Here is a 19,587-nt window from a genome sequence, read left to right as displayed (position 1 = left end):
AGCCTCTTCCAAGGGGACTTGGCGTAGTTCGAGAAACAAGTTCGTTTTCCGCACTCTGCCTTGTCAATTTACACTGCTTTTAACTTCCAGAGGATTTTAAATCTCTCAGGGATTCACAGTTGTAAATATCGTTTAACTCCTCAAACTTTAATGAAGGGACGTAAATCCTTAGGCAAATAAGCGTATGAGTGCGTTAGGATGCTCGGGTTGAGGTGGATACAACCAAGTGTACAACCTGAATGTTTCGCGCACATTTGCGCAATGCGCTGGAACCAAATGAATATACTTAACTAAAATGCAAAGTAAGACCTAAATAACAACTGAGGAAATGCAAAAGTTTATGGAATTGAAATAATCCCTTTACTGATGCGTATGTGCACTACAACTGACAAAGCAAACTAGCTCCATGTCTCCGTTAACAAACCTTTTTACAAACCTGATACGCAGGCGGTAATTAGTCCAGCATGGCGATTGTAATTAAATGTTGGTGTAGGATCGATACAGCAACTGTTACTGAAATGTTTAACAGCTCTTATGAAGGGAGACAGATAAATATACAGTATTACTACTGGTGGGTTTGATACGACGAAATAATTGATGTTCTATGAAATGTGAGGAGAGGTTATCGCAAACCGGATTTTGAAACTGTTGTGCAGTTTGGTCATAAAAGGGAATAACGAATACGTAATAAAAAAAACTAATGAAAAATCTTAAGTGGTGATAAACAAATGATAAACACCATGACGTCAAAAGCTCAGCGTAAGTACCGAAATATGCAAGATAACGATAAGTATTACTGAAGAGTATCTTATGTACCGGTATTTAGTCTAACATGCTTCCAGATATGAACGAACGGAATTATATTTCCATGAAACAACTATTTCTTATCATAACATACAGAAAATGGTTAGTGAATAAAGTGAAAAAAGGTTATTAGAATCACCAAAATACTATAAAACAGGCACAAACTTTGAAAGTATAAAATTTCTTTCCTTCAGTGAGCAATATATTAACGGGGGGTGACGGCTGCGTCTTAGCTCCTCGGGACCATTCTGAGGAAGCTCTTACTTTGTCGTTGGCACTCTGTAATGCTCTCTCGGTTTACATACGATATGCAATACCAAGCATACCTAAAGCACAAACGCCAACTGTAATAATAATCTTATTGAGTTTAGAGCCTCTGGTTCACGTGCGTTAAGATAGCATTGGCTGCTGACCATAACGCAATGCTGTGGTGTTTGTTCCCCACAGCGGACGTCAAAACTGATTGCATGAAACACACGTACGTAATTCGTGCATTTGCAAATATATCTATCTATCTATCTATCTATCTATCTATATATATAGATAGATAGATAGATAGATAGATATACATATAGATATATGAGTATATAGTATATATATATATATATATATATATATATATATATATATATATATATATATTATATACATATATATATATATATATATATATATAGATAGATAGATAGATAAATACATATATTTATATATAAATAAATAAATATATATATATATATATATATATATATAGAGAGAGAGAGAGAGAGAGAGAGAGAGAGAGAGATATATATATATATAGAGAGAGAGAGAGAGAGAGAGAGAGAGAGAGAGAGAGAGAGAGGAGGAGGAAATGATAATATATGATATGAAATGAGCTTTATCGACTCAAAATCTTTCTCTGCTTCAGAATACAAAACCTGGGAATTAAAAAATCATTCGAATTTGCAATACATTCAAATAATAAATGACAAAGATTTTCCAAGGATATGAAGATTTTCCTAATCCACTATTATAATGAAAGTAAATGTAATCCCCAAGTAAAAGAAAATAAAGAGAAAGAACTCGGCAAATTCAAACGGGTAAAACCGGACCAAAGACTGCGTGACCAGTGCTCGGAGAACTAACAGGTGGAATGCGGAATCAAGATAAAGAATGACGAATAAAGGGAATGAAAACGGAATCAAACTTTAAGACAAGATGGTTAGATGCGTTCTTCCTTGTTTCTTAATAACTGAAGGATATTGATTCAACCTTTAAACGCGCAGGCCATCAGAGAGGACGGCTTTCAAGATTTCCTGTCAAGGTGTTCCACTTAACTGAATGGAAATACTTCATTGTATAAGTGTCGGGCAACTCTGCAAGCTGCATAGGTGAACTGCTTACGTTTTTTATAAGGTATAATTAGAACTGCAAAAGTTAGAAATGTGCAACTCTTGAGATATGATAAAAAAGAGGAGGGGACAATGTGTTTTGAAAATGATCTGGTCATGTGGAAAGAATGGGGAACTATTGGTTGATGAACATGTATATAATTCAGAGGGGTTGGGAGGGAGGAAGAGAGGAAGACCAGAAAGTGCAAGATGGAGGGGCGAAAGAGGTATGGGAAAGGAGAAGCCGAATATTCAGAAATCACAAGAAGCATGAGGGTGGTTGTAAATTAGAGGTGAATGGAAGTAGGATGTTTCAGCGTCTTGCTGATGATCCACCTCCTTATCAGTATGAAATCACTATGTACTGGAGGTTTTCTGTACTGAGTTTCATCCACGATTTATCAGTTAAAAATACAAATAAGAATCTTAAACTCTGAGAAAAATCGATGTTTGATAGATTAATGGTCAGAAAAGTTTGTCGATTTAAATTGGTCTTGTGCTAGCGGCGACTCTGGCTCTTCCATAGGGGCTGTATTTGTATGAAAGGACAGATTTACAAAGGTCGAGTAACTTCTGGATATACAGGTAGAGTCAATTTTCCCACAAGCAATCCCAAGGGGAACACAAAAATATCTTCCTAATAAATTATATGGAGATCATAGCTGGCTAGCATAACGAACAAGGTTATGAATAACTCATCAAAAACCCCTTTTTCTGTCTTTTCAAACACGTGTTGTGTGTGTGTATGTATATATATATATATATACATATATATATATATATATATATATATATATATATATATATATATATATATATATATATGTTATATATATATAACACAACTTCAGCATGCTTTAAAACAGGCATTACCATCATGGTGTATTTCCAATAAAGACCTGAATCAAATATATATAAAAACAATCGTCCCAACGCTTTGAGCAACCCATTGATAGGGGAACGCTGGAGCGGCGGAAAAAGGGGATAAGAGATTTTGGGGATAGAGAATACCAGGGGAGCTTGAGACCCGGTATTAGGAGGGGGGGGAGATAACGGGGCTGGGAGGGGCTGCAGACATGGTAGATGGAACTTGGATGGAGCGTCACCTGGGTGAGCCGCATGGTGTCCCTCCCACTGTAGATTCAATCCCTCCTTCCCCTCCATTAACCCCCCGAAGTTCTCCCTCCTCTCTCACTCACTCACTCTTTCTCTCTCTCTCCAAACGGCAGCGCTCTATGACTGTCCCTCTCAAGTCTCTCAGCCAGTGTTGTGCTGTTAGTGATTGAGTGATGAGGGCTTGATACTGGTGACTGACGGAACGGGACAACTTGAGTGGAATGCTAGACTTCATTTTGATTTTACAGTTGCGGGCATTCCGTTTTACCATTTGTAATATCACTCGTGGATTGTGGTGCTTCACGAAACCTTAGTTGTTAGTGATAATCCGTGGCAATGGAGTGGTGCTGTTTACGAGATTCTCAGTAAGTCAGACGTGTATTTCTTCATTACACTAATTTCACTGCTTATGCACACTTAAAAAATTAGGTCTTAGACTTACACATCAGCAATTGCTTGAGCTGATGCACTTGTTATAAATGAAATGAAAACATTAACTTGCAAAAACGTATTTTTGCTTACTTAACAATGAATTTACACTACTAAGACGCAATGCCAACCACGATCTTAACATAAAGTAAACATTAACCACGTGCTTTCACGGGAAAATATCTACGGTTATCGTTCACCACGTTTCAAATAGCATATCGCACTCCCATTTAGTTGACAGCCGGGAATTAATTAGAATGGTTTGTTGCGCTTGTTGACAAGTCACACTTTAAATTAGGGGGTAAGAAATGTTGTCGTATATTGCGTTAAAATTAGGAAGATTTTCTGTTTTTATTCACTCGGCCCATTTGAAACTACTCCAGTGCATAATGACTGTATAATCAGTATCGGCCAGGTCTATATGAGTATAGTTATATTTCGCCTGAGGGTTTTCTATTTTCCATCCGAAATTGGAGAGAGAAGCCACAGGATGCACAGATATTGACCTCAATAAACACATGTAAACGTAATATGTGTTCCAGCGTGATTAAATTTTGGAGACATATTTGAACGTGCCGAGGAACATAATTTTGTCGTCGACGTGTCATGCGACACAATAGGGTCCGCCAATGGCTTTTAAAGGCATCATCATCCATCTCCCGACGGAAACGATCCTTTCAAACAGAGGACGTGTTTGCATGAAGCTAATTATATGCACGCATTGGAAATCAATTTGGGGGCGAGGGTTGCGAGGGTTATAGAACGCTAAACTGGAACGCCCACGCCCACTTGCATTTCATTTTCGGTGGGGAGAGGTCAGCAGAACGCAAGGGGAGAGTATGTTTTGTACGATGTTATACTAGTTTTTTTTTTTTTACTCACAAAAACATTTAATTAATGGATATGGAGCTGAAAACTCCATGACTTTCTATTTGCTGGCTTCTTACCAGACAGCGGAGACGATGGTTACTATTCCCTTTTGCTGGAATCACACCGGAGTGAAAAGCATTATTGCCATTGACTCAGGAGATGGGGCTCATGATTCATCGCCATTTAAGAGATATTTCTCCCACCAAGGGGTATTCAACCCCGCACTATAGGCGCTCCTGTTGCCCTAAGGTCCTTTATATTTGTACCGTCTCCTGATACGGTCGTGTCAGTATTCTGTGGCACTGAATATCGTGCTGAACGCCATTCTGGGAATGTCCTCTCTCCAAGGGGTTCACAACCCTGCACTAGATGCTCCCTTGCCTTTTCATACAGTGTATTAGAATTCAAAGTCATAGTTTCTTGATACAGCAGCAGCGTCTGAAGCGTGTGACAGGTACAGTTACATTTTCGGTGTGAGTGTAATTTTTTTGGACCAAACCACTCCCGAGTTATGGAAAAGCAACACACACACACACACACACGCTATATGTGTGTATATATATATATATATATATATATATATATATATATATATATACATATATACATAATTTATGTATATATGTAGATTTATATAATTATATATATATATATATATTATATATATTATGTGATTTATATAATATATATATATATATATATATATATATATATATATATATATATATATATATATATATAATTTGTATGTCCGTTTAAACTTTTTTAGTATACATAAGCATGTGCGCCAGAGTTTGCTGTATATCATAATGGATACTGATTACACAGTCAAATATTTACTCATTTTAACGGTCAGTTTAAAAGTGAAATTGAAATGCATCGTTTCAAAATAAACGAGGAAAAACACTGTTGGAAATTCGAATTTTTTTTAATTCTATGTTTTCTGTTTTTTTTTTCTTCTTTTTTTATCACAGCCGACCCAGAAATGTTGGCGTTAAAAATTCACAACTAAATCCGGAAATTATTAATAGTTCCGCGAAAAGTATAATTTTTCGACAGGTGTAATTTTAATTACAATCTACTTTTTCTTGGAAACTTTCCCGTTGTTTTCAAGTGGCACAGGGCCAATGCAGCACTCGGGATAAGCTGGCGGGGATTAGGAAGTAGTTTTTGGAACTTATTTCATATAACACACATAATATATATATATATATATATATATATATATATATATATATATATATATATATATATATATATAAATATATATATATATATCAATAACACCAAGGAATGCTTGTGAGAATATCACTAAGTCCACGTCAGAAAGGTGGTACAAAACGGGGGCTTTGAACAGTACTTCCATAGTTTATTTTTACATTTTCAAGTCCCGGTTTTCACTCACCTTCCGACGTGGACTTAGTGATATATATATATATATATATATATATATATATATAATATATATATATATATATATATATATATATATATATATATATATATATATATATATATGTGTGTGTGTGTGTGTGTGTGTGTGTGTGTTAGAATGAGATTATGAAGGAGAGAGATGCGACGTCACAGAGAAAGCTGAAAGCTGCATTTTAAGACAATACACTACATTCTAGGAAATTAACGACCTTTGTTACAGAATTATCATAAACTTATCAATAGATGATAAGCCGCCATCCTCTTCAAAAGCTCTTGAAATAATTATATTGTGAAACGGTACTGGGATCCCTATACTACATATCTTGCACGTTTTTTTTTTTCAGCAAAAACACTGGAGATTAGGGTTAAACAGCTAACTTTACACCCCATTTCAATTATATAAATGATACAGAAATAGTATGATATATATTTTCGTGAATATGAGATTATCTATAGAAGTAATGGTACCATGAAATGTCTGTATAACTTTAAACTTCAGGATGATGAATCTTATTGTATCTAAAAAATAGATGTAATATTTCGCAACATCAGTATTGAACTATGTAGTGAAAATCTCCTTTCTTTTTATCTGGATATATATATATATATATATATATATATATATATATATATATATATATATATATATATATACTATATATATATAAAGTTATAAAGTTAGCTTTTTATCCGTAGTCTCGAGTGTTTTGGCAGGAAAAAAAAAAATACGTGCAAGATATGTAGTCTACGGATCCCAGTCCCGTTTCACAATATCATTATTTCAAGAGCTTATGAAGAGGATGGCTTATCTACTGTTGATATGTTTATGATAATTCTGTAACCATGGGGGTCAATTTCCTAGAATGTAGCGTATTGTCTAAATGCAGCTTTCAACTTTGCGACATCGCATCTATCTCTCCTTCACTGAAACCAGACCCGATCATGAGAGAGAGAGAGAGAGAGAGAGAGAGAGAGAGAGAGAGAGAGAGAGAGAGAGAGAGAGAGAGAGAGAGAGAGAGAGAGATAATTTGACGTCCCCCCTTGAATACACATTCCATGAAATGCTGGTGAAATGTCCAGGTATTTACACTGACATATTCTGAATTTCCTCCGAAATGAGGCTTATCAAAGCATGGCTCCGATGTACACGACCATGGTCCAAATATACGACGACTGTCAGCATATCGATATGTATCGGGTATAACTTAAGCTGCATGGGTAAGCAACATTCATGTAAATAAGTGCTCACTTCATCCAAACAAGTACAAAAAACACCTATGATTTCGTAATTAATAAAAGTGTGCTAAAATTTAACGGCCAATTTGAACTGTAAAAAGACTCGGTATTATTTCCTGAATTCGTGAATCTCATTATTAGAAAATATCGGATCATTTAAAAAGACTCCCTATTATTTCCTTATTGCAAGAATTTCATTATAAGATAATATCTGATCATTTTAATTCAAGCACTCCACATCATGTAAATGCAAAATTTAATATGCTAAAAAGCTGGGATGTAGTTTGCATGCCGAGTTCACAAGCACGAGAACTACAGCCGATGACAGCCATGCAAACAGGGGCTTCAAAACAAGGGCACGGGGGCCAAGGACGTGTCACGTGCATTATTCCCCGAGTGGGACTTTGTGTAATTCAGAAGATTAATGTTACGATAATGGGAGATAACAGATAACGGCGCTTAGTTTTCAGAGGTGATAAGAAAGATACGAAGCTCGTGATACTGTGAAGAGATGATATATGCATTTATCTCCTCGGGAACTAATAGCAAGCGAAGGAGTGCCTTAAGGTACAGGGAACGAAACTTTTAAGAAAATTAAATCTAAATTTGATGATAATATATACACTATAACACGCCAACCTATACACACTTGTGCATACACACACACACTCACACACAGTCGGGCGCACAAATAAAATGGCTTTCCTACAGACAGTATACCGGCGTCGATTCAACACCAGTTTACATCAGTCAGTCAATACTAAATTTATATATACAAGCATAGCCAATCAGTTATTTTATATTATTAAAGCAAAATATAACAGGAATTAAACTGGATGTTAATTCAATACCGCATTCAGAACAAAACAGATATAAAGTGTCTGGGGAAAGCAATCCTGAGAGGTCATCCCTAATGAGAGTAATGGAGGAAAACATAGCCAAAATAATAGAGGCGGGGGTGACACAAATAAGCTTTTTAGATCCTTTTAAATGTCTGAACTGAACAGCTCTTCCCTTTTACCTTTTTATTATTCCAGACAAAGAGGCCAGGCCAAGGTCCAAAATAGGTAGAAGAAATCCGATAGCAGATTAGGGCAGAGGCGTAGATATCCCTCAGAGGGGACAGGAGTTACCCATCCTTCCGGTTTCTAAGTCCCTTAACATTACAGTATTAATTGCAGAAAGGAGTATTGCTTCCTCTACCATACAAAGTAGGATGATCAAACGACATGCAGTAACTGGCAAATGAGTATACCAAAATGTGAACCTTTAGTCAAAGAGCCTACTTTTTTTTTCAATTAATGTGTCAAATAAGAAAGCAAGAGTAATAGCATCAGGTCCATTTCGGGAAACAATAAAAAAATGTTACTGAATATCAAAATAAACAACGGTACACTGTAAATTCTTACGATTTACCATAACATGAACGCCTTTCAGATGCTGAACTCATTAAGCTTTGAGACCACATCTGCGCTGGTTTTGGTTACAGTGCTTCTCATATAACAGATGATATCATACTGAACGCAGTTAATTTTATAATATGATATTTCTTATAGTTATTATTCTTAATATTCTAAACAACAGTAAAAAAAAAAGCCATCAATACTCTTCGGGGTTCTTTAAAAAAAATTAAATATTCGTAAAAAAAAATTAATAAAAATGTAGCATGGGTAAATGTAAATAATGAAACTATATTACAAAGTGACAAGTGAAATCAAATTGTTTTAACTTCTGGCAAGTTGATCCTTGTACCCAGGATCCAACTGTGGACCTTGTTTGCCAAGAAAACGTCCGTGGATGCTCATTTGAGTTAAGCTGTGGAATTGTCAGGTATTTGTTAAGACACTTGTAAATCCACTCGGTTGGAGACCGGACAGCAGCAGCAAAAACAATACCAACAACAACAGTAGAGTACTAATGATAATGGTGGTAAGTGCAGTCAACAACATGTTAAAGATAAAAAGATAAAAAGACAGTATCTGATGCGGGGAAACAAGCCATATTTCAAACTTTAAGAGAAAAAATATATAAATGCTTTTGTGATAACGTGTATACTACGAACGAATCAGACTTGTCAGTGTACTTCGTGGAAAATCCAGTTGCGAAAATCCATTTGGGGGGGCGGTCGGAGGACTATCCAGCTACCATACTTTAACAAGATAATGTTGCGAGGTTTACTTAAGCCGGATTTATGTAGCAAATAGTTCTCGTAACTATGAATTTCATTTTAAATATGCATTTTATTACATTTTCACGGTTGCTTATACTACAAAGTTTAATGCGACTAATAACAGCTTCCAAATGGCCCTAAAAAAAATAGTGGCCGTTGACAGTTTTAGAAAATATTCTAGTACAACGAAACTGCCGTAATATGTGCCAGTGGAGAAGAATTACGTTACTAATGCCGTCTGTTTGCGTTTTAAATTTAGCCAGATTTGTGCTGGCTTTGCTCTTAAGCCAACTATTTGTCTACGGAAAAAATGATTATTATGGACAGATCTTGGGTAAATGGAAAAATAAAAATAAACAGCATTTAATTCCGTGCCCCAGGGAAGTATGTTTTCAGGTGCACACTGGCATGAGGCCTACTTAGTCTGAAGTCTAAACCAACCACCACCTATCTGAGTAGGGAGGATTACCTCACGGAGGTCTTCCCTTAATTAATCGGGACTGGATGGCTCGCATTTGGACAAAGTAGTGATCAATTACATTCCACTAATTTTTTTTTTCTTTCGGCTTCAACCTTGACCCACATCCGGTTTCTGTAACAAGTATCTTCTGCTTACGTCAACAGAGGTAGACAGGGTAAAATTTTTAAGGAGACGAGCACATACCGTTCACTTGCAGCCCCCGGAACGGATGTGGGCTACTCTGTAGGGATTCGAGCGAAATACTGACTCTTCTATAAGAGAAAGTAAGAAAACGCTGCGAACGCACACGAAGACTGCACTAAATACTCATTAGTTATAGGAAGTGGGTAGCGTATGTTCTCCCTGAATGCTTGTGAGTGCGAGAGAGAGGGATACTGAAGCCCTGACCGACGAGAGAATGGCCCATTTTCTATGTCCCCTAATGAAATTGCCATCTCCCCTTTCTTCCCTTGGGAACTCTGCTTTCCAAAATAGCCCAGCGAAAGGACACGAATACATCAAGATTATTTTCCGTTGCCGCATCACAAATGGAGAGGAATGGCATCAGTTGGTTAGTGTCGTTTGCATTCGGTGGGTCGAGGAAAACATTTTCAGTTCGTGAACCATTTTCACTGCTATGAGATGTCGTCTTAACTTACCAACTAGCATTTACACTGAAAAAGTACCACTATTTAGCATTGCATGATCATATAAAAAAAACTGACTCCTGTATAATCAAAGGATCTCGCAGTTCACACGGTTACAGGCATTGAATTAATACTGGAAATTTAGAACACAGAAGAGATTCTTTTTAAATCAGAGGTTATCAAATTTCTTTCCAACGAGTACTTCCTAAGTTATGAGGACATCGATTCGCGTCTGTAATTGCGTGACAAGTAATAAAAAATGTTATAGATTATGGCTGATACTATATAAAATATTACTACTATGTATATGTACGGTTGTTTCAAATTACAGTGACATTAGTAAGCAGTTGATAATTATAATCACAAGATTTTATATGAAGTGCAATTGTTTATTTTCATATCTGAGAGAAGGTACGTTGCTTTTTTTTTTATTTGAAACTGTTAAGAAAATTAGTGATTTACTGCTGTGCCACCTTTGACTTTAAATTCTAAATCAACTATTTGTTACGAATCGAAGATTTTCTCCTCGAGGTTTAAAAATCGATTCGATTTCCTTAGTTATATTTATGGAAAGTTTCAGTTTATCAAGTCGAATTTCACGGGCATGCTATCACTTAGACGGAACAGATTTTTTAATCCTATGTATCTTTTCGGCGAAAGTGCTTTTTGTATTGTTGATTGCAGCATTCCCACTCAGTCAGTCAGTAATTTCCCACGGCTGACATGTAGAACACAGAAACTTGGACTCGAGATAACAGATTCCTGGGTTCAATTCCACTCCCCCGCCACTTCTTTTTTCAAACTATTAACTTACTCATCTCACAAATAAAAAACGAGTTCCCATGAGGCCATGGTGATAAGCAGAGATTGGGAGGAGGAGGGTAGCAACTCGACCACGGTCATTCAGATACAACTGCACTTTTTACCCATGTCCCCATTACAGCGGTGCTTTTCTTCTTCTTCTTCTTCTTCTTCTTCTTCTTCTTCTTTTGAATTGTGTATTGCTGTAGAATGTCCTGCCTGCTGTGACGTTTCAAGTAATTTTGCCATTTTCTCTTGAAAGCAATGGGAAAAGATGTACAAGCATTTATTTTCAGCTGTCCAGGACACCATCAGCTTCACTTAAGAACCAACCAGCTGCAGTTATGTCTAGCCAGTGATAAGCCTTGGATGTGCACTGTCCCGCCCTTTTGAAGCGATCTATATTTAAGAATATGGTCAAATAAAATGTTTTTTTCAAGATTATAATTAAATTAACACTTACAATATAGAGAAAAAATAAAGAAAGTGATAGAGAGTCATTCCGCCATTCATGAGTACCTAGTCCTCACGAACTCTTCCGAATCAGTGCAAAACAAACTCATAGCTTTGGGCTGTTAATAAAGTTATTCTAAGGAGCATTTCACTTCCGTGTCTTCACATCATTATTATTGTAGCATTTCATCACGGTGGCAACAAAATGAGTACTAACAAATAAAACATCCTCATTAAACACGAAAGGGACTAAAACAAGAGTAACGAACAAGAGTAACCACGACTTATGAACACACCTCTGTTGATATGAAGAGATAATGCATGCTTCGAAAACAACACCCTCCCTTTAATCCTCATTTTAATATCCATTTTCCAGAGTAATGCGCTTACTACGATGACATCACAGGATTTCTGGGAGCTTCAAATTAAGACAACTCTTTCATTGTGTAACTTGTACAAGAGAAGAGGAAACCCCAGTGACAGGCGAACTACTTACGGAAAGTCTACATGCAAAAGGGCGTTCCTGTGGAAACTTAATGCAGACTGCCGTGTCAAGTTTCCATTACGGTGTAATTAACCTAAACGAAAAACGCGTATGAACTTGCCCACTTAGTCCATTTGTTCCCATTTATTAACATTATAGTAAAGACAAGAAGCAATACGATAATGTATTTTAAAGTCACCATGGGATTTATTTTTTTTTTATTGTCTGATAACTTTCCCGTTTGAAAAAGTCTGCAATAAAATCAACTTGAAACATATTGTTAAAACTTGCCTTTGCCTGTGGCTTCATAAAAAAAAAAAAAAACTGGCAATCATTCGTATCGTCCTTGCAAGCATTCTTTCCTTTCGTGGTGCTGCTTCTGGTCGCCTGGGTATCACATATTCATACTCGGCTCCCCCCGCCCACCCACCCCGACTCCTGTCAGTCTCTGAGCCAGACAAATTCTGATTCCTCTTCCCGCCTCTGCCCATTCAGCACCATGGCCCACTTTGGTTACCAGCAGCCATCCCCTCCCCGTTACCTTCCCTTGCTCTTCCAAAGGTTTTCCGTGACTGTCATGTTAGGATTACAGATGCATACGCACATACACACATAGTATATATATATATATATATATATATATATATATATATATATATATATATATATATATATATATATATATATATATAATTTTTTATATATATAATTTTGTGTAAATATAAGTAACTTCTCAGAAGAAATGACGCCAGATATAATTGATGGGAGTGTGCGAATGAATTTTCCAATCTGTTTATATAATTTTTAATCTGTAAAGAGAACTAAAGCACACTTTCACGCTGCAAAGAAGCACACAAGAAGGCGCGCAAGAGCTCAGCATAAATTCTTGTAACTATAATGATATTGCTTAAAATATATTTTTTGGTTATAGCAGAGTACACCGTAAAAGTGAATAATAAAATAAATCAGTGTTTAAATGCTCCATATTCGTTCATCACATTCTTCTGGAGTTTGCAACGGATTCGAGAGTGAAAAATGATGGCTAGGCAGCACCAGGACCAAGCCATCGGCTAAGCCTTTTGTATGCGAGCGCGAGCCACCGTTTATGGCTCTAAAGGTAGACGTCGGTCTCTCAAGTACAGCGAGGGCAATCATTCTTCTCTCTCTCCGCGGTCATTAAGAAGCGGAACTATTGCTCTTCCCGGTACGCTTGATGAATGGTCTTGGGCTCTCCAATGGGCACCAAGGGTATACTACGAAGGCAGATGAGGCATTTCGTCACACCTATTTACAGCCGACGCAAGTCGACGGCATTTAAATCACTAACTAGGGCACCATGAAGTGAACTAGTGGAAACATCTGAATAACGTCTCATTTATTGAACACCGAACGCGTCAGTATTTATTTTGGGAGGTAATAGCACCGCCAGAGCCAATAGATTTTCTGGTACATCTAGGTTTTTTTTTAATAGTCATTCAGGTCTGTGCTACCTCATTCCAAACTTGAATTTTGATCATAACGCCGCTACAGCAGCATCAAGGAGAAGGATCGATATGTTGTCGCTCCAGCACTATTAACACTAAATCATATATACTAGATGACCAGGAACTATGCGGGTATATATATAATATTTAGACCTGCAGCACCATAGGCACATGAAATGCGCTTACCCAGAAATGCAGGCTAATAATCTGACACTAAGATCGCTAGGTTGTGGTCAGATACAACAAGCAGGGCCGTCAGAGCTACTGAGATTTTAAAATGTTTGTTTTAACGTTAAACCTTTGCTTGTACTTTGCCTCTTGGGACCTGTCACACTGTATCGTTTCTCTGGTCATACTGTCCTATCACAATGGTAGCTAGAGTGTCATAGTTCTTTAAGATGGTTGGTTCAAGATTAAGCCGAGAAAGTGACCGCTGACCTTCCAAATACCCTACGCTGACCATGTGTCACGGAAACTGAGGTTTGGCAACGCAGTTAAAAATTATGCCACATCTCTGTTTTTATGAAAACGGTTAGGTTTCCTATAAAAAATATATCTAAAGTCAAATGCGTTTTTAATGTCAGTTTTAAACTTATGCCTGAACTTTAAAGAACTTTCACTTGAGCAGGCTCTGCTAAGCCCATATTTTTATAACTTTGAGACGTTTGTCAATATGGAAATTTCTTATGCGCCCCATCCTATAGCGGTCTTAGAATGTTTGACAGACTATAGAATAAACCTCACTCACCAGAACGTCTTTATTGCAAAAGAGCAACTTTTCAACACTACAGTATATCTATTTTCACGTTTGACCTCATCAGGCTTTGCTTGTAAATATTAATTTACCACCTTCACTTTTTTCTTCCTCGAAGTGTTTCATATCGTATTCATTCGTATTTGTGCGACTGCTCATATTATTACATATTAGCAGCATTTACTGTTGATCTGAATTTATACACTGATATATAAAAACATACATCACACACATACTAATATATACATATATTATATATACATATATATATATATATATATATATATTATATACATATATATATAATTATATATATATATATATATATATATATATATATATATATATATATATATATATATATATATATATATATATATATAAGAAGAGAGAGAGAGAGAGAGAGAGAGAGAGAGAGAGAGAGAGAGAGAGAGAGAGAGAGAGAGAGAGGACGTTACACTCAACCCTTTGATCTTCATTTTTTCCTTTTGATCTCTCCGTACCGAGGACGACATTTAGGCTGCTGATGATGTTGCCTGATGACGGTCTAAAGCGAATAATCTTTCCTGTGAAAACAGAAACGTGTCATATCACGTCAAAATACAATTTTGCTTTAAAAAGAAAAAAAAAAGCCGATAATAGGGGAGTGGAAATGCCGCGTTGCCCATCTGAGAAGCGCGCGTGATTGAAGAGGGACGAAGCGTCCGATTCTCACAAGGATTATCCCTGATTAATCATCTCGGTTTAACTTTGCGAGACTGATGAGAAACTGCAGTTAGGGCAACAATGACTTCCTCATTGTTCCTCCGAAGTCAAGGCGGAGGAAGACGAATCGTCTATCAAGACGACTCGCCTTAATATATAAGTCTTCGATATTTTTTACCAGGATTAACTGCAGTCGACGGCAAGGGGAAGGGAAGGGAACGCTTATTTGCCATTAAGGGGTCTTGTGCAACATCTTATTATTGTGTCAACTGACATTAACTTGAATTAAAAACCTCTCTCTCTGTCTCTCTCTGTCTCTCTCTCTCTCTCTGTGTCTCTCTCTTAAAAACCTACAAATAAAAACCCGTTGGAATAGAATGGAAGAAGCTGGACGTCATTATAGTCGTAATTATCTTGTCAAAAATTCTTGAAATACATAATACCGTTTGAGTGTCTAAACATAAATGGACATAAGACGATGTTAGCATTCCATATGCCGATAAAAGAACACCAACCGCTTTCTTCAGTGAGAAGTGTATGACTGAAAATAAGTCCAGAACAGTTATATTTTTTAAACGAATTATTGAAACAACTGTTAAGATAAATTCAAAGTCATCCGTAGCCAGCCTCCATTGAGGCAATTAGGGCAAATTCGTGGCGCAAAATCTAATTGAACCGAACTGCATTTCATGTCCTAATGTGCCATTTTCTGTGAGAATTCTCTTTATTCGCCTCATTTAAATTGAAATCCATTTAGTTGTATAATTCATACTCCTTTTAGTACCGCTCATGAATATTCACATGCGTTTTACGTCCAATGGCGTGGATGATCAGTGATATGCACTCTTGCGTAATAATTCGATGATTCATTTAACTAACGATGATAAAAGCAATAGCTTTCCGCAACCGCAGACCGAAATCACGGGACCTATTGGCATTCCATTAGAACTGGAAGCTTCCATGTGCAACAGAATGCATTATGAGTGATAATAGTAATGGGGCAGTAATCAACGTATATTGAAACAAATTCCCTTAAGGGAAATGTTTACAATAATAATAAGATACATCACGCAGGGACCTGCACCTACAAACACTGGGGCAAACACAAAAGTAGACTGTAGTGTACGCTTATGGTGTGATTGGTTCATGTTACTGATGGGAAGGTCGACCATTCATTTAATCGATAAGTAAGAAATATACAGCATAGTCAAGGTGTGAGGTAAAAAGTGAAAATTACATTTAAATTTTGCGGAACAAATCTCCACCGGTAAACGACATGCTGCTGTTCCTGGTTTTAAAACAAGCCTCCAACTTTGAACATACCTCCTTCGATTTCGAACACCCCAGACGTCCATCACAACAGTACCTTGGCAGGAAAAAAAGGCAAAATAAAATTAAGAAAGACGACAAATTATAGGCTAAAATAAAGATTTATTCTAAATCATGCCTAAATAATAAGATAAAAGTTAATAAGAAACTATAGTAATTTTTAGGTACACTTGTTGACTTATCAGACCAGATATCTTTCAAGTGATCTAAGTCCTTTATGTAGAAGTCTAGCTTTCAAAACAGATATCCACTGGGAACCAAGAAATGCAGCATTTGTTTATGAAATCACTAACAATTTAGATATATGCACGTTAATTCCTGTGCTCGTACTATACAGTGCCGGTATGCAATTCATTAATGCGCATTACCTCAGTTACATATGTTAATAATACATGCATCAGCGATTGCATGACTTTTTATACATTATGTATACGATTCTCATAGGAATTGGGTCACAAAAACGGGAGGGAGTCCAATTCCAGAGTGAAAACAACTAAGTTCTGCTGCTAGAAAGAGGAATTACTAGGAAGCGGGCGAGAACAAACAAATACAGACCTGCGCACACCGAACACGAAAGCTATCAGCATGACTGCAGTACCGAGAGTAGAGGGAAGTAGTAATGTTCTCTTTAAACTCGAGCACTGGCAAACAAACACATGTCCCCTGCCGGGTTCCGCATCACACAATAATGTAGGGCAGCAGCAAGCAGCGCACCTTTAACCAAACGTAAGTTTTCTCTTCCATCCTGAACCTTCTCCATCAGTCATTTCCCGACCAATTTGAACCGATGATTTTTTAAAAGTCTAGTAGGCGCCTTAATCCTCAGACAGGCAGAAGGTCGAGTTTTCCATTCCAATAAATGTGACAGTCGAGTTTTCTCCCGGTGGGAGTCCAGGCACTGTCTTGCCTACTGTCAGGCCTTCCGCTCCAGCAGCCTGTTTGTGCCCTAATGGCGAATTACTTTCGTTATTTTCGAAGTCAGGGACGTCTTGGAGGAATATTGGTCATAAGCGCGTGAGATTAAGCTTTGATTACATTTTCACTCCTCCTCTTTGTTTACTTTTTGGAACGGTTCTGGACAAAGTCTGTCAGGAACTTTGACATATTTTAGCGATATGGATACATCCCTGGATATATCATTTAATATAGAGGAGCCGCTGTTACTAAAAACAAAAGTTACAAGGATTATTTGTGACAAAATCGATACTAGTTTCTGGATGTTAGCTGACCATTTCTTCCTTTTTTCCCCTCAGAATTGTTTTGATCTTTTATTAGAAAAATACAATAAAACAAGTTTTACAGTTATTCAATAGTATTTACATTATTTTTCCTCAGAGTTAGGAATAAAAATCACTGGAATTTAGGGGTCATAAGATATAAGGAAAAATGAAAGAAGAAGACTGATACTAGCCGTGATTAGTTTAGCCAACAACAACAACCTACCATCGTCAGCAAAATTCAAATCAATTATTTTAATCAATTTCTATCCAGCCTGCAACGAGTTGCATATTGTCAGGGAACAACAGGATCCATTCGTAGCAAAGGAATACAGGACAACATTTTCCCTCATATTTCTCATAACGTATCATGTAAGCACTTACTGGGCTGTGGGGATATCTAAGAATTTAGACTAAACATGGCGTGTAGCAGTTCTAAATATGTTATTCTTAAGATGAACCCTACAGATAAATCACATCACTGTGCATTTACAAATAACTTTCAAAAGGAAAAACTGTAAACCAGAGGGCAAGACCTCAGTGCTTCATATATATACATAGGGTAAATTTGAGCAATTTATAATCGATTCTTATCATTCATTCATGAATTTCAGTACACATCACTGCAAGTTTGGGAGACACCTGGCAACACCACCATAGAGTATGTAATATCCATGTGTTTAGTAAGCGAAGTATTGGCAGGGCTCATGATGAACCAAAATCGTTAAACCCGTTAATACTCGACAAGATCACGCATAACAAATGAACCAACTTTACAGTGATAAGCTGCTAGTAACCTATTAGCAGCCATAGTGAATTTCCACTAAAACCATGAGTTCATTTTCTTCTTGTAAGACGATTAAACCTATCTTGGGTAACAAGTGAGTTCAGTATCTTAGCAGTAACACTCCCACAACGGTGTTTATATAATTAAAATGTCAGTCATGCACTATATGTATATTATGGATGCTGTAAAGCTATTCACCCTTTAAAACAAGATCCATCTGGCCTAGAGACAGACAGACAGAGTAGAAGGAAATGGAATCTTCACTTAAATTAAACCTCTTAAAGGAAATGTGTCCTTAGAAAATCCTTGGCCTTCAAGCTAGAGAGTTAACGAGAAGTGTTCAGCCTTGAAAAAAGCTATAAATACTAACCAGAGAGAGAGAGAGAGAGAGAGAGAGAGAGAGAGAGAGAGAGAGAGAGAGAGAGAGAGAGAGCGAGCTAAGTGAACAAGCGCGTGAGTGCCAATTAAGGTTGGTAATATGCACACTACGCGTAGAACAGGTGTCCTCCAGCACGTGTTCAGGCTCTTGCTCAAACCCTAACTTGCACTTGACAGAGACGAGAATAACAGCACCTATAAATTGTGAAGTCCTTAAGAGTTGTTGCTAGCCACTTTTTAGAATTTCGTTGCCAGTGGTGCTCTTGTCGCATTTGAAAAGGACGAAGTGGCATTCGTAGGACGTGCAACACTCTTCTAATAGAGGAAAATGCCACCGAGTGTGCATTAAAGATTACGGGCACTGAACAGAGATAGTTGAACCAGTTTCATGTTGGGAAGCAGCATCAGATCATCAGGCAAAAGGTACTGCCAGCACTGAGGATATGGTATTTACGGGGAAACCAGGCAACGACTGTATTAAACATTATGTTGGTTACGTTAAACTGTAGATAGTTCCTCGTTGGGAGAGCGGGTTCCGTTCTCAGCTACCACTCTGTTGGCCGCGAGTTCGAATCTCCGACCGGCCAGTGAAGAATAAGAGGAATTTATTTCTGGTGATAGAAATTCATTTCTCGATATAATGTGGTTCGGATTCCACA

At 37.1% G+C, this 19,587-nt stretch overlaps 1 protein-coding gene and 1 long non-coding RNA gene across 16 annotated transcripts in view; one reads left to right on the top strand and one right to left on the bottom strand.

Annotated features, from left to right (window-relative positions):
- The window catches only part of LOC136835378 (GAS2-like protein 3), a 475,281-nt gene that overhangs the window by 170,104 nt on the left and 285,590 nt on the right, over positions 1-19,587 (top strand). The window contains exon 1 of one of the 15 annotated variants that reach the window (XM_067098841.1): positions 3,237-3,655. The exons of 13 other annotated variants lie outside the window; for them this stretch is intronic. The gene's annotated coding sequence lies outside the window, so the exon portion shown is untranslated. Of the gene's footprint in view, positions 1-3,236; positions 3,656-19,587 lie in introns of those variants that run through there. One more of the 15 variants, XM_067098847.1, reaches the window with a different exon arrangement.
- LOC136835379 (uncharacterized) overlaps positions 14,925-19,587 on the bottom strand; it is a 638,801-nt gene continuing 634,138 nt past the window's right edge. The window contains exon 5 of the long non-coding RNA XR_010852120.1: positions 14,925-16,583. This is a non-coding gene — a long non-coding RNA (uncharacterized lncRNA). The remainder of the gene's footprint in view (positions 16,584-19,587) is intronic.

The sequence above is a fragment of the Macrobrachium rosenbergii genome, chromosome 55 (genome assembly GCF_040412425.1).
Source record: "Macrobrachium rosenbergii isolate ZJJX-2024 chromosome 55, ASM4041242v1, whole genome shotgun sequence".
NCBI lineage: Eukaryota > Metazoa > Arthropoda > Malacostraca > Decapoda > Palaemonidae > Macrobrachium > Macrobrachium rosenbergii.
The sequence above is the reverse complement of the archived record's forward strand: the minus strand, read 5'-3'. Positions and strand labels throughout refer to the sequence as shown.